The sequence below is a fragment of the Physeter macrocephalus genome, chromosome 7 (assembly GCF_002837175.3).
Source record: "Physeter macrocephalus isolate SW-GA chromosome 7, ASM283717v5, whole genome shotgun sequence".
In the NCBI taxonomy this organism is placed as follows: Eukaryota; Metazoa; Chordata; class Mammalia; order Artiodactyla; family Physeteridae; genus Physeter; species Physeter macrocephalus.
In genome coordinates this window covers 64567908-64588382 of record NC_041220.1, presented here as the reverse complement: position 1 = coordinate 64588382, position 20475 = coordinate 64567908, and the positions used below count along the sequence as shown (strand labels likewise).

Here is a 20475-nt window from a genome sequence, read left to right as displayed (position 1 = left end):
ACATATCGATAACTACCTTAAATGTAAATGGATTAAATGTTCCAACCAAAAGACATACACTGGCTGAATGGATACAAAAACAAGATCCGTATATATGTTGTCTACAAGAGACCCACTTCAGACCTAGCGACACATACAGACTGAAAGTGAGGGGTTGGAAAAAGATATTCCATGAAAATGGAAATCAAAAGAAAGCTGGAGTAGCAATTCTCATTCTCATCAGACAAATTCTCATCAGAAAAAACCGACTTTAAAATAAAGACTACTACAAGAGACAAAGAAGGACACTACATAATGATCAAGGGATTAATCCAAGAAGAAGATATAACAATTGTAAATATTTATGCACTCAACATAGGAGCACATCAATTCATAAGGCAAATGCTAACAGCCATAAAAGGGGAAATTGACAGTACACAATAATAGTAGGGGACTATAACACCCCACTTTTACCAATGGAAAGATCATCCAAAATGAAAATAAATAAGGAAACACAAGTTTTAAATGACATGTTAAACAAGATGGACTTAATTTATATTTATAGGACATTCCATCCAAAAACAACAGAATACACTTTCTTCTCAAGTGCTCATGAAACATACTCCAGGATAGATGATATCTTGGGTCACAAATCAAGCCTTGGTAAATTTAAGAAAATTCAGAATTGTATCAAGTATCTTTTCCAACCGCAACACTCTGAGACTAGATATCAATTACAGGGGAAAAAAAACTGTAAAAAGTACAAACACATGGAGGCTAAACAATACAGTACTAAATAACCAAGAAATCACTGAAGAAATCAAAGAGGAAATCAAAAACTACTGGAAACAAATGACAATGAAAACACAATGACCCAAAACCAACGGGAAGCAGCAAAAGCAGTTCTAAGAGGGAAGTTTATAGCAACACAGTCTTACCTCAAGAAACAAGAAAAATCTCAAATAAACAACCTAACCTTACACCTAAAGCAATTAGAGAAAGAAGAAAAAAAAAACCCTCAAAGTTAGCAGAAGGAAAGAAGTCATAAAGATCAGATCAGAAATAAATGAAAAAGAAATGAAGGAAACAATAGCAAAGATCAATAAAACTAAAAGCTGGTTCTTTGAGAAGATAAACAAAATTGATAAACCATTAACCAGACTCATGAAGAAAAAAAGGGGAGAAGACTCAGATCAATAGAATTAGAAACGAAGAAGGAGAAGAAACAACTGGCACTGCAGAAATACAAAGGATCATGAGAGATTACTACAAGCAACTGTATGCCAATAAAATGGACAACCTGGAAGAAATGGACAAATTCTTAGAAAAGCACCACCTTCCAAGACTGAACCAGGAAGAAATAGAATATATAAACAGACCAATCACAAGCACTGAAGTTGAAACTGTGATTCAAAATCCTCCAACAAACCAAAGCCTAGGACCAGATGGCTTCACAGGCAAATTCTATCAAACATTTAGAGAAGAGCTAACACCTAGCCTTCTCAAATTCTTCCAAAATATAGCAGAGGGAGGAACACTCTCAAACTCATTCTACGAGGCCACCATCACCCTGATACCAAAACCAGTGGTTAAATATGAGTTGCAATGTGGAATCTGAAACCATGTCAATGAAGTATTTATACCCTGATATAATAAAATCATCTGGTCTGTTTTAAACTTTGGATGGATCTTTTACCCATGCAAGAGTCTGTGACATTATGTATTGGTCATTTGGAAAATATTGGCTTAATGACTTATGCAGATCTTCCAAATGTTAAGACGTTTCATTATATAATATCAAAAAATCACATTGTCTATATCATCACTGGTCTTATCAGAAAAGTGCTGAAGAATTGGGAACACTCTTCCCAAGAATCACAAAAATATACTCCAGAAAATCACAAACACATATTCCATATCATTAATCATTAGGGTAATACAAATTAAAACCACAATGAGATACCACTATATACCTAATAGAGTGGCTAAAATTAAAAAGACTAACCATACCCAGTATTGATGAATATGTGAAACAATTAGGATTCACATGTGGACAGAATGGGGAGCAGGATTACAAAGGAACATGAGGATACTTCTGAGGGTGATAGACATGGTCATTATCTTGAATGTGATGATGATTCCATGGTGGTATACTTATGTCAAAACTTACTAAATTGTATGTTTTAACTATGTGCAGATTATTATATATCAATTATGCTCAGTAAAACTCAATACATGACAAAAAATCCAATTGTCCAAACTGAAAGTTAAAGAAATGTACTCAGAATATTCCCTTCTCTTAACTTTCACATTGCATATTGACAAGTAATATAAATTTCACCTATGAAATCTAGTTATGATATTATCTCCATTTTCATTGTCATCAATGAAAGAGGATTGGTGGGAAATGTCTGATGCCCGGTAGAAGCTCAATAAACATTTGTTAAATAAGAAGATAAATCTTTGTTGGAACCTGCAACCATTTCCAAGTAAATGTACAGGCTAAGTAAGATCACTGTGGGGGCTATACAGATGCAGTTTCAAAACAAGCAAATTGTCTACAAGCAGTAAGGAACACATCAGTACCTGCCTGTGAGTAGGGGTGAGGGACTACAACGGAGAGGAGGGAAATGTGGGCGTGATGGAAATATTCTCTGTCTCGATTGCAGTGGTGGTTGCAGGGTGTGTACATTCATCAAAACTCAAAACTGTACACTTAAGATGGGTGCATTGTATTAGGCATAAATTACACCTTAATAAAATTTATTTAAACAGAAAAACTAAGTGATAATGCAGGAGAAACTTGGGATCTATTCATCTACATTCCTGGGATTGCTGGCCCAACAAAAAATAAAGCAGCAAAACTATAGAATATTGGATGTCAAAGCAAAGACTATGTAGCTGTGGAAATTAGTAAAAAAAATACATAGCCTAAATGAAAAAGGTTCAGATATACTAATATGAATTCCAGATCAACATTTTATTCTAACTAATAAGCAGACACTACCCAATAATTACAGTTACTTAAGTGTTTAACCCAGTTCTGCCAAAATGCTGTGATCTATGTGACGTCACAAGAATCTACCCTGAGAAGAATCCCTTAGCACAAAGGGGATATGCTCCAGGAGCTGCATATTGTGACTGTAACCAACACAAACTCAACTATATCTTGTTTTCTGAAATTATGCAAGCATCTATGCTTAGAACGTATGATGGAGTAGCCAGGGTTATTAAGGGTGGGACAGAAAGCAATTGTGGATCCTTCTAAGGAAAACAATAGTTAATAGTTTAGAACATTTTTTTAAGTCTGTCATTATGTATGATACCTTTGAGCACATCATATAGAGTCAGCATTAATGAAAATTGTGTTGTTTGATAATCATATGTCCATGATTTCCTTGAAAATTCTTAATTTCATGTATTCTATACAGGAATCCAATCAAATATTCCAATTTTCTGTTTAGAAGTACTGTCATAATTACAATACTGCCTTAAAAAATATCTAGGTTACAACCTGACTTTCAGCAGCATTCAACTATTGGGTTGGGCAAAAAGTTCATTTGGGGTTTTTCTGTTATGGAAAACCCGAACGAACTTTTTGGCCAACATAGTACTATACTGAAGTTTCAGTACACTGATCTTAATTGCTTATAAGCTGTTATTGCATGGAATTGAATTTTTCATACATTATTATTATTATTACTATTACTTTATTAGTTCTTTTCCAAAACTTGAAGAGAGGTCTTACATGGTATCAAAAATTCTGTGTGTTGGGGGAGAAGGAATGGAGAAACAGAATGGAATACAGATCAAATTAACTGAATGCCATATTTATAAAAACAGCAATCACTGTCACATTCCATTGAATTTCTTTATGTTTTGTACATAATTATCAGTTTTCAAAAGCAGTACCATTTATGGTGGGATAATGACTACTGCTCATTTCATTTATTTGAAAATGATTCTCTATTCATTTACTGACTACAGTTGTTTATATATATTGAATATTAATCCCTTATCAGTCATATCATTTGCAAATATTTTCTCCCATTCTGTAAGTTGTCTTTTCGTTTTGTTGACAGTTTCCTTTTCTGTGCAAAAGCTTTTACGTTTAATTAGATCCCATTTGTTTATTTTTGCTCTTATTTCCTTTACTTTAGGAGGTGGATCAAAAAAAGATTGCTACAGTTTATGTCAGAGAGTGTTCTGCCTATGTTTTCCTCTAGGAGTTTTATAGTATCTGGTCTTACATTTAGGTTTCCTCTAAGAGTTTTAAAGTATCCAGCCTTACATTTAGACCTTTAATCCATTTTGAATTTATTTTTGTATATGGTGTTAGAGAATGTTCTAATTTCATTCTTTTACATGTATCTGTCCAGTTTTCCTTGCACCACCTATTGAAGAGACTGTCTTTTCTCCATTGTGTATTCTTGCCTCCTTTGTTGTAGATTAATTGACCATAAGTGTGTTGGTTTATTTCTGGGCCCTCTATTCTGTTCCACTGATCTATGTGTCTGTTTTGTGTTAGTACCATACTGTTTTGATTACTATAGCTTTAGAGTATATAGTCTGAAGTCAGGGAGTGTGATTCCTCCAGTTCTGTTCTTCTTTCTCAAGATTACTTTGGTTATTTGGGGTCTTTGTTTTTCCGTACAAATTTTAAAATTAATTATTCTGGTTATGTGGAAAATACCATTTTGATAGGGATTTTGATAGGGATTGTATTGAATCTGTAGACTGCCTTGGGTAGTATGGTCATTTTAAAAATATTAATTCTTCCACTCCATGTTGGTGAGGATGTGGAGAAAAGGAAACACTTGCACACTGTTGGTGGGAAAATACACTGGTGCAGCCACTGCATAATATAGTATAGAGGTTTCTCAAAAAACTAAAAATAGAGCTACCATATGATCCAGCAATCCTGCTCCTGGGTATATATCCAAAAAAATCCACCAAACCCCAAAACACTAATTCAAAAAACACATGTACCCCAATGTTCATAGAAGCATTATTTAGATTGCCAAGATATGGAAGCAACCTAAGTGTCCATCAACAGATGAATGGAATATACAATGGAATACTACTCAGCCATAAAAAGGAATGAAGTTTTGCCATTTGCAGTAACATGGATGGACTTGAAGGGCATTATGCTAAGTGAAAGAAGTCAGACAGAGAAAGATAAGCACTGTATGATATCACTTATATATGGAATCTAAAAAATACAACAAACTAGTGAATATAACAAAACAGGAGCAGACTCACAGATATAGAGAACAAATTAGTGGTTTCCATTGGGGAGAGGGGCAACATAGAGGTGGGGCAATGGGAGGTACAATCTATGGGGATAAGTTAGACTCAAGGATGTACTGTACAACACAGGGAACATAGTCAATATTTTGTAATAATTGTAACTGGAAAATAATCTTTAAAAATGTTATTTAAAATGTTATAAAAACATTATACTTATATTTTTAATTTAAAAAAAGAGTATATTTGTTAAAAAAACATTGTGCCATCTACTTCTTAAAATCTATCGAAACACCACTATGCCCTGTGTTTCTTTCTGTCACTGAAGTTTGAAAGTATATGTGCTTTGAAATCTCTTTTCTCCTGTGGCAGAGAAGACTGAATGGAGTCCATCTAGATGTTGAGGATATTTAGTTCCTTGAGGGCAGAGATTGTCTTATTCATCTTTGTATAACCATCTCTGCACCTGCCTGGCACAAAGTAATTTTTCTTTTTCCTTTTCTGTTTTTCGAAAAGAAAGTCAGACTGCTACATGTGTGCCTCATTCAGATGTGTCTGGAGTGTTGAAAGCATGACTGCCCTACATTCTCCTATAAATGCACCTTGAGAGCTTGTTGGGTAATTTCAGCAGGGGAGCACAGCTACTCATATACCCTTGACCAAAGAACGGTCTGCCTATGTAGGGAAAGGTCATCTTCTTTGACCTAAGGGAGCATGCAGCTGCAGGAGGCACATTCATGGAGGGGTGAGGAAGAACGGGGACACCACCTAGCCAGCCAGATCAGCTATAGCAACCCTTGTGATCAATGGGGTGACAGATGTCCCAGTCAGATCAACCTTACATTCCAGTAATTTTTCAATGTCTGACTAAGCTGAATGTTTTCCACTGGCCATTACACTATTGAAAAACAGTCCATATCGAAGATAAGAGAGGAGAAAGAAAATGCATTAGAAACGGAGATTATTTTATCACTTCTCAATTAATATAATGTTTTTCATTGTTCAAATTGTAAAAGCAGTTGTGTGGCATTTATGCCCATGATTAGGACAAACTAGAGCCTGATTCAAAAGTCAGTATAAGTACAAAATATACAATAACTACAGAAGAGTGAGGTTTTTAAAAAATTCATCAACTATATAAAAGTTTTTAAATGACCTGTACATTAATAACAGCATTACTTTAATTAAATTTTTAGGGGAATTTTAGAAGGGAATTTCCCCTCTCTTATCTTATTTTTCTCAACAATTTTTTAAAAAGTCACAGTTCTAAAGTCTTTGTTTTTATTTAAAAAGCAATTAAATGTTTCTTAATTTAAACAGGAAATGATGGTTTATTCTTCAAATTCAAGAAAAATGTTGGGATTTTTCACAGAGAATTAATGTTGTTATTATAATTTATTAAGATCTCTATGGAAAAATTCCCAAATGTAAAATGTATTTATTTTAAGCTTTACATATTGGAAAAGTAATTTATCATGTTGCCTTATCAATGCCTGGCTTCCTTATTAAGGCAATTTCTAGTTAGGTTTTTATTGGGAGCCCCTCATTGTTTGGAACTCCTCTGCTTCCTTTTTTTACTTCATTTACTGCGCAGCCTTGGCTTCCAGTGCAGCCTCAGATACCTAACAAGGTGTAGGCTATGAAAAAAACTGGTATGAGTGACCCACAGCAATTGGGTCATAGTGTTAGAATCAGGCAATTTGTTGTTCTCTTTGTATTTTCTTCCAGTTGCAATCAGCTCTAAATATTTTTCAGGAGTGATTTAGGGGGATGTAGAAATGACCCATTCTAATTGTACACATCTCTTTTTTTCTCCTTTTCTGTGCCATTTCTATGGGCGATTGTATCCCTGCAGCAGAATTATATTAAGAACACATTGTGATGGCCATATATACACTACCAAATGTAAAATAGATAGCTAGTGGGAAGCAGCCGCATAGCACAGGGAGATCAGCTCGGTGCTCTGTGACCACCTAGAGGGGTGGGATAGGGAGGGTGGGAGGGAGGGAGATGCAAGAGGGAGGAGATATGGGAACATATGTATATGTATAACTGATTCACTTTGTTGTAAAGCAGAAACTAACACACCATTGTAAAGCAATTATACTCCAATAAAGATGTTAAAAATAAATAAAAATTAAAAGTAGAGTGGTCATGGGAGGCCTCTCTGAGGAGTAACATTTGAGGAAAAAAAAAAAAATGAAAAGAGAGAAGTCATGACAAGAGCAGAGCTTTCTTGGCAGAGACAATACCAAATGCAAAGGCAGTGAGGCAAGAACCAGCTTGGTCTGTCCCAGGAACAAAAATCAAACCAGGACAGCAAGAGACAGTCAGTATCAGGAGAGCAGAGAATCAGTAAGGTCAAAGATGTAGGGAGTTCAGATCTAGATTTTATCCCAGATACAGGGGACAACTGGCAGAAAGGTTTTCAGCAAAGGAGATGAAAGGTGGCATTGTGATCTGCTTTTTGTTTATAGGAGATTACACTGGCTACAGGTGGAGAATGGACTATTGTGGGACAAGAGTACAGGCAGAAAGACCAGTTAGGAGGCCATTTGTAGTATCTGAGCAAGAAGTGATACTGCCTAATCTAGCAGGTAGTGGAGATGCAGAGACTAAGATACAACTTCAAGACTTGCTGGGAGTGGAAGGATGGAAAGAAAAGAATCGAGTGACTATTAAACATTTGGTCTGAAGAAACAGTCTGACAGATATTGAGAACAAACTAGTGGTTACTGGTAGGGAGAGGAGAAAGATAGGGGTAGGGGATTAAGAGGTACAAACTACTATGTATAGAATAAAGGAGCTACAGGATATGTTACACAGCACAGGGAATATAGCCAATATTTTATAATAACTTTAGTTGGAGTATAACCTATAAAAATTTTTAATCACTATGTTGTACACCTGAAACTAATATAATATTGTAAATCAACTATATCTCAATTAAATATATAAATAAGTAACTAAGTGAATAAACAAATAAAACTTTGGCCTGAGTTAACAATGAACCTGCTAGTCATGTGCTAGGCTTTGGAGATAAAATAGAGCAGAAGACATAGTCCTTACCTTGTGGAATTTATAATCTATAATTATTCAATAAATCCTACTTGGTTAATAACTAATAATTTTTAAAAATTAATTTAGATTTAAATATCACAGTTGTTAGCATCATAAAGTCCAGATGGGTTGAAATGTTAAATTTAATAGATAAATAATCTCTAAATAAATAAACTCGAAAAAAAAATATATATATATATACTTTAAGGATGGGAAACCTTTTAAACACTGAGTTATAAGCAATAAAGAAAAATAGTAATAAATTTAATAACTAAATTTTTAAACTTTTGTGGGTCAAAAATTACCATAAAGAAAATTAAAAGGCAAATAATACTGGGAAATATAGTCACAGCATATATGACAATATGTTGATGTGATTAATATATAAAGAGATCTTAGAAATCAATACCGAAAAAATGAACAAAGAGTACAATAAACAAAAAGCAAAAATGCAGGGTCAGTCTAAATGTGAGTTCAGTCTCACAGGTAATCAATAATATACATATTTAAAATAGGATATGATTTTTTTACCTTTCAAATAGGGGAATGTTTAAAAGAAGAAAAATAATCCAAGAGTTACTCCAGGAGTATAAAATTGACACTTGAGAGAAATTCTATAAAAATGTGCATTACCTTTCATCTGGCAACTTCATTTTTTGAAATGTCTAAAAGTCATAATCGTGGTTGTGTGCAATTGCATAAAAACATTTACTACAGAGTTGTTTATAGAAATATAAATTTCTCAATAGGGAGCTGATTAAATAAATAATGGTATATCCATATGGTGTAATACATTACAGCTAGTTAAAAACATATTGCAGAAAAACAACTTACTGACATGTGGTAAATTGTTCATAATATGTTTAATATGATAAAAGCAGGTTATAAAACAATAAGCAAATGTAATAGCTTTTTGGTAAATATCCATAGAGAAAGTATGTCAATAAAGACATTCACCAAATTGTTCTTGGTAACTATATTTGAGAGATGGAATTGTAGGTGATTTTTTTCCTCTACATATCTGTGCTTTTCATATTTTCCACATGTGCAATTATGTATTTTTTATATTACAAAATAAAAATTACATATTTATAAAAGGTTAAGTACTCCAGAACAAAAGGAATCACTGAAACTAGTGAAAGGAAACCAGTTCAAAATGACTAATCGGAATAAAGGTGTCAAGGATGCTTGCAGATAAAAAAGGCAAAACAAGGTTTCTCTGATACTGATAATAAAGAAATGCAGACAATGCGAGTGGGGCATGGATTTGAACAAAGACATTCTGGAGCCTAGGAGCTGTGGACACTGCAGCTGCTGTTAGTCATCATTAAAAGGTCAGTCCATACCAACAGTCACAAATGGGGAGTTGTAAGGCCAACATGGCCATCAAATGAATCCCCACAGGTAATACCAGGTCACACTGTCCTCATATATGAGGTTGTAGAAGGTTTGGTTGTGATCCAGTAAGCCCTTTTGCCTGTTCAGTTTATTAAAATAGCCCAAGGAATGATCAGTCTGATCATCCCTGGTCTCCACACACCTCAAGTTAACTAGATAAACTGTCTGACCTTTTGAACACAGAGAATCCTTAAAGTTCTATATCAAACATGTAATCTGCAATTCTAGAGTGACGGTCAGTCTGTTAATTTGACATCTGAACACACAGGACACCAGAAATCAACTCTGCCTACTCAACTCATTGTAGGAACTATATTTAATTCCTTTTGAGGGCTCTGAGGTTTATTCTTGTAAAATAACCTTCTTTTTTTTTGTGTTCATGATCAAAGTGCTTTACATAGGAAACAGGTAAAGTACCAATGATACCAAAAAGTGCATTTGTGTGAGTGTAAATAAAAGCACTATTTCCAGAGCATCTGTCATCTGAGTGTCTCTGCGTTTTTGGTGCCCTTTTTGGGGGTCTGATTTTACTAATTTTAAGTAAATTTTGTAGTTTGCAAAGAGGGAGCTCTTTTTTTTTTTTTTAAACTGTCAGTTCCTTTATCCATTCCTTTCTTTTTAATTGAGGTATAATTGACATATAATATTATACTAGTTGCAGGTATACAACATAATGATTCAATATTTACATATATTGTAAAATCATCACCATAATAAGTCTAGTTAACTAGACTTTAGTGCCTTTTTTAAAATTAGAGGTATTAAGGAAAAGCAGTCTCCAAACACAATTCACTAGGTAGTGACTAAATTACTATTCATTTCCTCTTGTATACTTTTATTACAATAGTTTTGAAATTTTGATGTCTACCAGATTCTTCTGTGAAGCTTATTTAAAACATACCCGCCGTCTACCCCAGATCTACTAGATCGGAGTCTCATAGGTGCTGAGGCCCATGGGTTATGAGGGTTTAGCAAGATACTGGGTGGCTCTGGTTTGCTCTGAGTGGGAGAACAACCGCTCTGGGTGAAAAGGTGCCAGTAAGGAAAGGAGTTGGCAAAAGAACAAGGGGGGAAAATTAAGAAATTTCTGATTAAAAGAGAAAATTTTCAAAAGAAAGACATGTGAGTAATGACATTCAGTCCTAGTCGGTGTCATTTCTTAAAGACTATTTCTCTACAGACTAGAGAGGAGAGATTAGAATGCGGCCAGTTCAGAGGTTAAAGCGTTAACCAGCATGTCAATTCATTTGTCCTCAAGATGTGTGACAGGGAGCAAAGGAGAGTTCCTATCAGTGGCTCCCAAGAAAGAAAGTAAACACTCCCAACATGCACTGAGGCAGAGGGAGCGGCTCAGGTTTCTAACACTTCCCTGCTGTGGCGAAAAGGAGTAATAATTAACAGTTTCTTGGGCTTGCTCTTCGTGGGAGGGGCAATGCCAGGCGCAGAGTGAGCCCCGCCCGGGCAGGAGCGTGTGCGCCCCTCCTCCCGCGCTTGTCTCCGACCCCAGCTCCACCTCCGGGACAGGTGAGCAAGCCCTGACTCTCCAACGATGATCAGAGTTTGGAACTGAGCAGGGGAACACACTCTCCGGAGCAGGTTCAGCTCAACAACGAAGGTAAAAAATCTCCTATTCACAGTGTAGCAGGTGAAACATGGGGGTAGGGGAAAACAAAAACCCTCTAATCTACTCCCTGAGGTCAAGTTGAGGTCAAGTTGTTAGAAAGCAAAATCCATAGGGAGCCAAGTTTGAAGGTGTGCATGTGTCAGAGCAGCCCGAAACCTGGACGTTTTTTCCTTTTGATTTTTTCAGAACACCCTTTCCTGACCAAGGTAAGCATATGGGGAGGGGGGAGGGAAAAGAGGGGAGGGCTTGAAGGTAAGTGTGGCCACCAAACCCTCCTCCCTTTTCTGACAGGTGTCGCACTCAGGTTCTTCACCCGGAATTGTGGTTTGCCTGGAAAAGATACTAGACTCCTGCATGACTTTCCCCTTTCCCTCAGTACCCTTATGGTTACAATGTTACATTCAACCAGCAGACTTGAAAGGTCTTTTTAATTGCGGTTCAGCTAAACTTTTATTATTTTCCACAAATCAACAGAGACTTCTCTCTCTCTCTCTCTCTCTCTCTCTCACACACACACACACACACGGACAATTGAAAAGGATTTCTGATATAATTTAAGACTGCCCCAAACAATGAAAGGATAATTATAATTAAATGAGAGTCCATGAGTTAAGGGTCCAATTCTGAAGCAAGAGAGCTATAGGTTCAAATCTTGGCTTTGCCACTTACTGGTTTGTCCCATAGCAAGTTACTTAACCTAGCCAAGCCTCAGTTTGTCATCTATAAAATAAGCGTCATAACAGGATCTGCCAATTGGGCTTTGATGGGAATTAAACACTTAGCAAGCCTTCTATAAATAGCTATACATAGTGCCTCCAATTAGCATTAAGAAATTGGCAGCTCTGCCAAAGGGTCCATGTCAAGGAGGGTGAGTGAGCTAGTGAGACCAGACAGTATGGGGGTACCGCAGTTGAACTGGTTTCCAGTGAGTGGGTCCAGGACACGTAAGCAGATGGCAAGTGGGCAAAGCATGACCTCTGAGTAGCAATGAAATTATCTGGCTTCTTGCCACTTTTCCAATAGAGTAAGTGGTGGCAAATTCAAACTTTTTGCTACTCAATCATTTTTACTTTGGAGAAGTCTCACTTATATGAATATGTTATTTCTAACAAGAAACAATAATTTCATAATAGGAGAGAAACACTCAACCCTCTGTTGTAGAATCCATCAATTTTGAGTTTTATTTATGAGAGAGACTGCCCCTGAATAACTTTGATAAAATTAGACCATATAGTCCATGTTCTTACATTGTAGCACATATTGTATTGTTTGTATTAAAGTGATATGGACTTTTATTTGTGTTTACAGACAAGAAACATAAACGAATGATACCTGTGTTTTGCTGGTCTTTACCACTTAAATTATAGGGAAGTGAACTTACTTTATGAATTTTTCTTTAAAGGGCATTTTGGTTAATGTTGCTGATGGTTTTATTAATGTGGATAACTTTGAGGAAGGAATAAACTTAGTAGGTGTGTCTAGCAAAGTGTTTCCAGTTATGACATTTTATCTTTTTATGTTATTAATATAAAACAGTTAAATGCTTTGCAATTGATCCTAGCTTAGTATTATCATTGTTTTAATGGATTCAAATTGCAGAGTTGAAAATCTGCAATGTATGTACTGTGTTTTCGTTTTGTTTGTTTGAGTTTTTTTCTGTTTTGGGGTGTTTTTTTGTTTTTAGAGCTAGAAGGAACTTTTTTTTCTTCCAGTTTTATTGAGATATAATTGACATACAGCACTGTATGAGTTTAAGGTGTACAGCACAATGATTTGACTTACATACATCATAAAATGATTACCACAATAAGTTTAGTGAACATTCATCATCTCAGATAGATACAAAATTAAAGAAATAGAAAAACAAATGTTTACTTGTGATGAAAATTCCTAGGATTTACTTTTTAACAACTTTCATATACAACATACAGCAGTGTTAATTATATTTATCATTTTGTACATTACATCCCTGGTACTTATTTATCTTATAATTGGAAGTTTTACCTTTTGACTACCTTCATTCAATTCCCCCTCCCGCCCACCCTTATAATGGGATAGTGACTGGAGAATTGGAGATAGAATTCTAAAGCCAACTAAACTGAACTGTACTATTATATTGTCCTCCGGGGCTTGACTGAGTTTAGTGTAGTTTAACTAAAAACTTTAAAAAAATCCAATCTATTTAGAATAAATTATAGTACCAGTGTTTACTGAATAGTTTTCAAAGAAGAAATATGCCTTTATGCTGAATAAATATTGTTAGAATTTAAACAAGTTATCAGTATTTGAGTTTTGTATTCCTTAATAGGCATATATCTAAATTACAAACAGTAGCCCCAACTGAGATAAATCCATTCACCATATTTGAGAATAATTTGAGATTTATTTATTTAACCACATAACCAGTTATAAATCTTCCTAAAGTCTATTTTAGTACACAAATGTTTTTCTACTATTTCTAATGCTTATAAAATTTTGTGATAAACTATTAAATGTTTTTAAATTAAATGTTTAAATGTTATTAAATGTTTACTTCTATCAGAAGAGATAGAAGTAACCAGCAGTGATTAAGAAAAAATTAACTTTTCTGCTTACATTTATAATAGTATAACATATATGTAATATGTCTTTTTAACATGTAATTCAAGGTTTCATATTTGATACTTGTTATAACTTCCTAAAGTAAGGTGCATCCTATACCTTTCATCAAAATAGAAATCTAGTGGTAATAGTCAATTTACTTGTACAGATTCTTTGGTGACAATGCAGACAGGGAATTTAGGATTGTTAGAGATACATGGGCTTCATATAAAAGTTTAGATTTTTAAAAATAGTCAAGTAAAGGTCAATTAAAAATACAACCTCTGAGAAAGAACTTCTTTTGAATGTTGTCTTTTTCACTAAAGTCTAGGGTTAGAGAGGGTTGGATCTGTTGGAAAAAAATTAGTCTTTTAAAGCTATCAAGTAGATTGATTTCTTCATTTCATAACATCGTCTCAAGTACCAAATGAACCAATACTACTGCTTTCAGTAGTTGAACATGAAGGTGTCTCTCTCTTAAGGGATGAGGGTGTTATCTTAGTAGCTGAGATGGTTGAAGGACTTTGCCATCATTATCCCAGAGTCTAGGAAATGGAGCTCAAGAGGAGGGCTGATTCTTTTGCAGCCAACAGATGAACAGGAAAAACTGAGCCATGGCCCCTGTGAAGTCAACCTTAGAATTTCCTCTTGGAAACCCAGATGAAGCAGAGACTCTTGAGCTGTGCCATAGAAGCAATTCCAGAAGAAGCCATTGGCAGATGGAATAGCTCCTTCCCAGACTGAGTGGTGGCAAGATGCCTTGAGTCCTGAATGGCTTCCAACTAGCTTGCTTCTCTTACTGCTCCTGCTTTTCTCACCTCCCTGAGGGCACTCTCGGGAGAATGGAGCACAGGGCGTTAGCACCATGTGAATATGCAATAGCATACTAAAGGTTTGGCACTGCAAATTAGATTCCACTGGACTGATGGTGATGGTATACTCACAGAGAAGCCTGCTTGTTTGATATTCATCCTGTTTATCCTGTCTTAAATTCAAGCACTGTAATACATTTTTGTTTGTATCTCAAAACAAACATTCCCTAACTGCAATCAATATCACTTAATAAAGTGATAGTGATTATAGTCCAATGCTCAACTTTTACCATCTCTGCAAATGACACACATTCTTTAGAAAAAATATGGAGCCAAATATTTCCCAGAAACCACACTTTTCTTGACTCTTTTCCTGTTTTCTAAGAATTGGATAATGGTTAGAATTATAGATGTTTTGTCTTGTTTCCTTGAAGTGATGTTATTGTATACGGGTCTACTCTTCTCTACTACAAGGTTCCACGTCAGAGCTTAGAGAAAACAGCTTTATTTTAGAGGTAAATATATATTTGTAACTTTCCATTGCTTCTTCAGGCCAAAATAATGATTAAAACAAAACCCACCATGCGTACAGCCTTTAATCTTAATTCATAATTGAAATACACACTCGCTATTCTAATGTTATACTCTCTGCTCTTTTTTCTTTTTTTGGAAATTTTATGGTGTGTGTTATTAAGATATGTTCCTCGTATATGACTTAGAAAGTACATATGAAATCAAAAAGAAAATAATTATCACTCAATTTCATAGCTCTCAATTTTACTGTTAATATTTTTGTACATCTCTCCACATCTTGAATATACAGATAGTCATAATTTTATATATGTCTTCTCTACATACTTGCATATATACATTCACTCTAGGAGATGCAAAAATGAAATGAGCAATCATCCTGTTCTAGAGGAAATCAGGTAAAATAAAATATAATTAGGGAGAGAAATTAGTAAGTAATTAGAAAGCTGCAGATATTTTGCTATCAAAGCTCAAAGGCAGGAGAAATTCTCTTTGGCTGGAGGACCCAAGGAAATTAGCACATGTATTTTTTTTGGTTCATTGTAAAATCATGACCACTTTGATACTTCCTGCACACAGGGGCCTCAGGAATCAGGAGCTGCAGATACAGATGCAGGCTACATTTCCTGGCTAGCACAGCAGCAGCACAGAGAGGGAGCTCATGAAATATTTGTTGGTATACAAAGGAGTGAGCAAAGTTTCCCACTTTTAAACAAGCAACCATTTAATTAATCCATGCTTGGACCAAGGAAGGTACTTTAAATGATCGGCCCTTTTGAGTTAACTGGGCTTCACCTCCCATCCTCTGGCCTCATTCTGGCCAGTCCAGGCAAGCCCACGTCTAGGCAGGATGCAAAGCAGGAAGAGGTGAACCACTGATGCTCTCAGATGCTCTCTGTTCTCTGCGTTGTCCAGATACTGGTGCTGACTTGTTCTGCTTTCTCAGGTTCCTGAACCCTGCTGCCTGCTCAGACTGATTCTGTCTTCCTGGTCTTCTCTCTTCCCTGTTGAGCCTCCAAGGTCTGTTTGAGCCTAGACCTGCCTAGTACTTCTAGGACTGTTTATTTCTCCAGGATTTAATTACTTGCCTATTTAATTCCATATCTCTTGAGCTCTATCTGTCTGGACATAGTTAAAAAATAAATAGCTAAACATTAAATAAGTGATCTTATTTCATACACAATCTAAGTAATAAGCTCTGGCCCCAGGATGGGAGAGCCCTGTATGATTATCCCTCCCAGTAAAGTATATAGATTTTTAACAACTACCCTCCTCCTCAAGTCATAGTTTGTTCTGTTCTACCAAAATAATTGTGAACATTCAAAGTAAGACCCTTAGGCTTCTAGACCTCTAATTTTTCTTTTGTTAATAAATCTTTCTGCTAATCATAACCTCTGGTTATCCTCCTCTTAAGCCTTTTGAGGTAACTAGCTCAGACTCTTAAATTTACCAAGTCTTTATAACTTAGAGGATATTCACAAAGGAATGACCAGATTTTAATTTGCAGTGAATCATGGTTAATGGGAATGGAAAAGGGAAACTATTGGAATTCATACATCTATTTCTCACTTCAGCAATTAATAATAAAATGGGACTTTTACTAAATCACATTTTTACCTTTCAGGTATTTCAATTGTTTGAATATTTTGCTTAGCCAACTTTTGGATTCAGACATGGTCAATATTATTTCCTATTCAATTAGCATATACTGCTTATGAAGAAAAATTTTATCCTATTTTCATTTTTCTTTCATAATTTCCATTCAACTGTCCTTATTTCTAGGGTCAGAGCATAATGTAAGGGCTTTTGAAATTGTTTTCTTTTTAATTAATTAATTAATTAATTTTTGGCTGCACTGGGTATTCCTTGCTGTGCACAGGCTTTCTCTAGTTGTGGTGAGCAGGGGCTACTCTTTGTTGCGGTGTGTAGGCTTCTTATTATGGTGGCATCTATTTTTTCAGAGCACAGGCTCTAGGCGCTCGGGCTTCAGTAGTTGTGGCACGTGGGCTCAGTAGTTGTGGCTCACGGGCTCTAGAGCACAGGCTCAGTAGTTGTGGTGCCTGGGCTTAGTTGCTCCATGGCATGTGGGATCTTTCCGGACCAGGGCTTGAACCCATGTCCCCTGCATTGGCGGGCGGATTCTTAGCCACCAGGGAAGTCCCAGCGCTTTTGAAATTGTTTAATCACATCTTCTGAAGCTAGCTATGATTTGCTTCAGCATAGGTCATGAGTTTGACACTGTAATTACATAGCGATTTTTGCACTCTTTTTTTTTTTTTTCGATACGCGGGCCTCTCACTGCTGTGGCCTCTCCCGTTGCGGAGCACAAGCTCCGGACGCGCAGGCCCAGCGGCCATGGCTCACAGGCCCAGCCGCTCCGCAGCATGTGGGATCTTCCCGGACCGGGGCACGAACCCGTGTCGCCTGCATCGGCAGGCGGGCTCTCAACCACTGCGCCACCAGGGAAGCCCGATTTTTGCTATCTTTAATGATACCTTAGCTAATTTTTGTCATGAACACAAATAGAATGGAGCCAATCAGAAAGCCACTGCCATGATTCTTCAGCCCATCCCTGTCAATTTGCACTTTGTGTTTCTTCAGTTCAAAATATGCCCGACTTCTAGTCCCAGCTAAAATATCATATTAACTATGAGGTCAAGAAAAGTTTTATTAATAGTAATTAGTCCTTTGGGTCATAGCTACAATTTGACATTTAGTCAGTCACTCAACAAATATTAATTAAATCCCTTCCATGTTCTAGGCAAAATTCTAAGAACTGGATGTACACAGGTAAACAAACAAACAAACAAAAAAGCCCACATCCTAAACAGTTCATGGTGTAGTTGGGGAATACAGACAATGTAAATCAATAAGATCCTTTCAGATACTGATGTGTACCTAGATGAAAATAATGTGATAATGACTGGCTGAGACTTGCTTAGGGAAAGCCTCTGCGAGAAGAGACCCAGGGACTGAGATCCGCGTGATGGGAAACAGGCAGCCACGTGAAGGTCTGAGGTAAGGTGCTCCAAGTAGGAGGAACAGCAAGTTCAAATCCCTGAGGCAGGAATGAGCTTAGGGAGTGACTGAAAGCCAGAAAGAAGGCCAATGTATTGAGAGATGAAATGTAATCAATGAGGGAAATAATGAAGGGAATGAATACTGAACAGATTGACAGGATCTTGGGGGTCATCATAAGGAGGTTATATTTTATTCTAGTTCATTCTTGGAAGTCTCTGCAATGTTTTAATCATGAAATGACAAGATCTAATTTGCTCTTTGAAATTATCATCCTGGATGCCATGTGGAGAATGGAATATGGGTCACGATGTGGGTGCAGGGAAACCAGTCAGGAGGCTGATGCAATAATCCAAGAGAAAGATGGTGGTGGGTTGGCTCAGAGTGGTAGCATTGGAAACAGAAGCTCTGGAGTTACCTATTGGAGGTACCAATAGGACTTACTTTCAGATTGGAATCTAGTTATGATGAAAGAGGAAAAAATAAGACTGAGTTTTAGTTTTGGTGCCCAGTTGGGTAGATTGGAAAGAATTGTGGAGGAGGGAATTCTGGAGCATGGGAGAAAGTCAGTGATTCTGGTTTGGCCATGTTGACACTGAGATGCCTGATAGACATCCAAATAGACATAAAGTAGGTAGTGACATGAGTCTGGAGCTCAGCAGAGAGGCTGGGAGGGAACTGGATTAGATTAACTGGAAGAAAGTGTAGTTAGAGAAAAGAGGATGGCTGACGACAGACTATTAGAACTAGCCAGCATTTTATATAAAGGAGGAAGCAGTAAAGAGGACTAAAAAGTTGAGACCTGTGAGAGCAAGGAAATAAAGTAAGGTTGTGTGATTGCTGTTTTGTCTCAAAAGTCTCCAAAAAAAGTGTTTCAGAAAGAGGGGACAACCAACTCTGTCAATTGCTGCTAAGAGGCAGAGAAAATGAGGAGAGAAAATGAACCACTTGGCAAGATATAGGGTGCTGGAATGTGGAAGGAGAGGTACAGGAGAAATAAAAGTATAGAAGTAAAGAATAGATGGTAAATAATTTGGATCCAGGAGGGTAAGGTTATGTTTGGGTAGCAAGGTGACCACCTGGGGGGTGGGGGTGGGGTGGGTGGACCTCACTAGGGAGCATCAGTAACTCTTTTTGAGGATGATTAGAATGACAAAGTCTAGGGGAAAAACTCAGGTTTTAGAAGCAAGAGCAAAAGATATATAACCGAACAACCCAGACCAAATCTTGTGACTGAGTAATTGGGATTTATTGGGCTCTTGGAGCTTGCTGTGTCTCTGTCCCAAGGGAGCCTAAAATGCCCTTGTAGCTTCTGACCTATACAGTTAATTTGCCTGGTTGGCTAAGCTTCTGTCTCTTCTGTCATGAGTCCTCCACAAAACCCCCTTCCAATGATGTGCTATCAAAGAGGATGACATTCCCAACTAGAGGAGCACCACTCTTTGAACAAGAGGATATGAGTAGAAAATTAGATAAGGTATAAATCAATCATGACAATACCAATGGACAGCAGAGAGCGGCATCACAGCAGTGTAGAACAGGTCATGGGGAGATTGATACGATCCCACTTGAGCAGATACTAGAACCTGCAATGACGAGGGAAAGGAAAATAGTGAGAAGAGACTTGATGACATGTGATTCCACTGGACTAGAAGGCCTGGTATTAAAGAAAGCTTCAATTCTGAGTTTGGAAATGTAGGTTTGGGTGAAACTGCAGAAAGCCTGAACGTCAGGTTAAGAGACTTGGGCTATATTTGCTAAGAACGAGATCCCAAGGTTTGTGAACAAGATGATGTGATGATCAAAATGGTAAAAGCATAAAGGGAAACTAGTCAAGCATTCAGCTTGACTATTACAGCTTGACTATTACAGCTTGAATATTACATTATGCCTGTTGAGATGTGCTCATAGCTCACTATAAGGAAAAACTATGCATCAGGATTTTGTGAGGATAGCTTTTCTTTATCTTTTCTCTTTCTTTCTTTCTCCCTTTCTTTCTTTTCTTTTTTCTTTTTTTTTTTTTCTTTTTTTTTTGCTGGTATTCTCCTGGAGAAAGAAAACATAGAATGTCTTTCACACAGCTTACCCCAACCAAAATCAAAATGACCTGCTTCAGAAGGAAAAGGAGGAAATTCCTCCCCTTCTTTTTTAAAATAAAAAAAATGAGTTAATTGTAGTGAGGTGGATGGACCTAGAGTCTGTCATACAGAGTGAAGTAAGTCAGAA

At 36.6% G+C, this 20475-nt stretch overlaps 1 protein-coding gene across 1 annotated transcript in view; it reads left to right on the top strand.

The window, feature by feature from the left end:
• Positions 1-11281: 11281 nt before the first annotated feature.
• The window catches only part of RASSF6 (Ras association domain family member 6), a 58478-nt gene continuing 49284 nt past the window's right edge, over positions 11282-20475 (top strand). The window contains exons 1-2 of the mRNA XM_028491521.1: positions 11282-11299; positions 16178-16251. The gene's annotated coding sequence lies outside the window, so the exon portion shown is untranslated. The remainder of the gene's footprint in view (positions 11300-16177; positions 16252-20475) is intronic.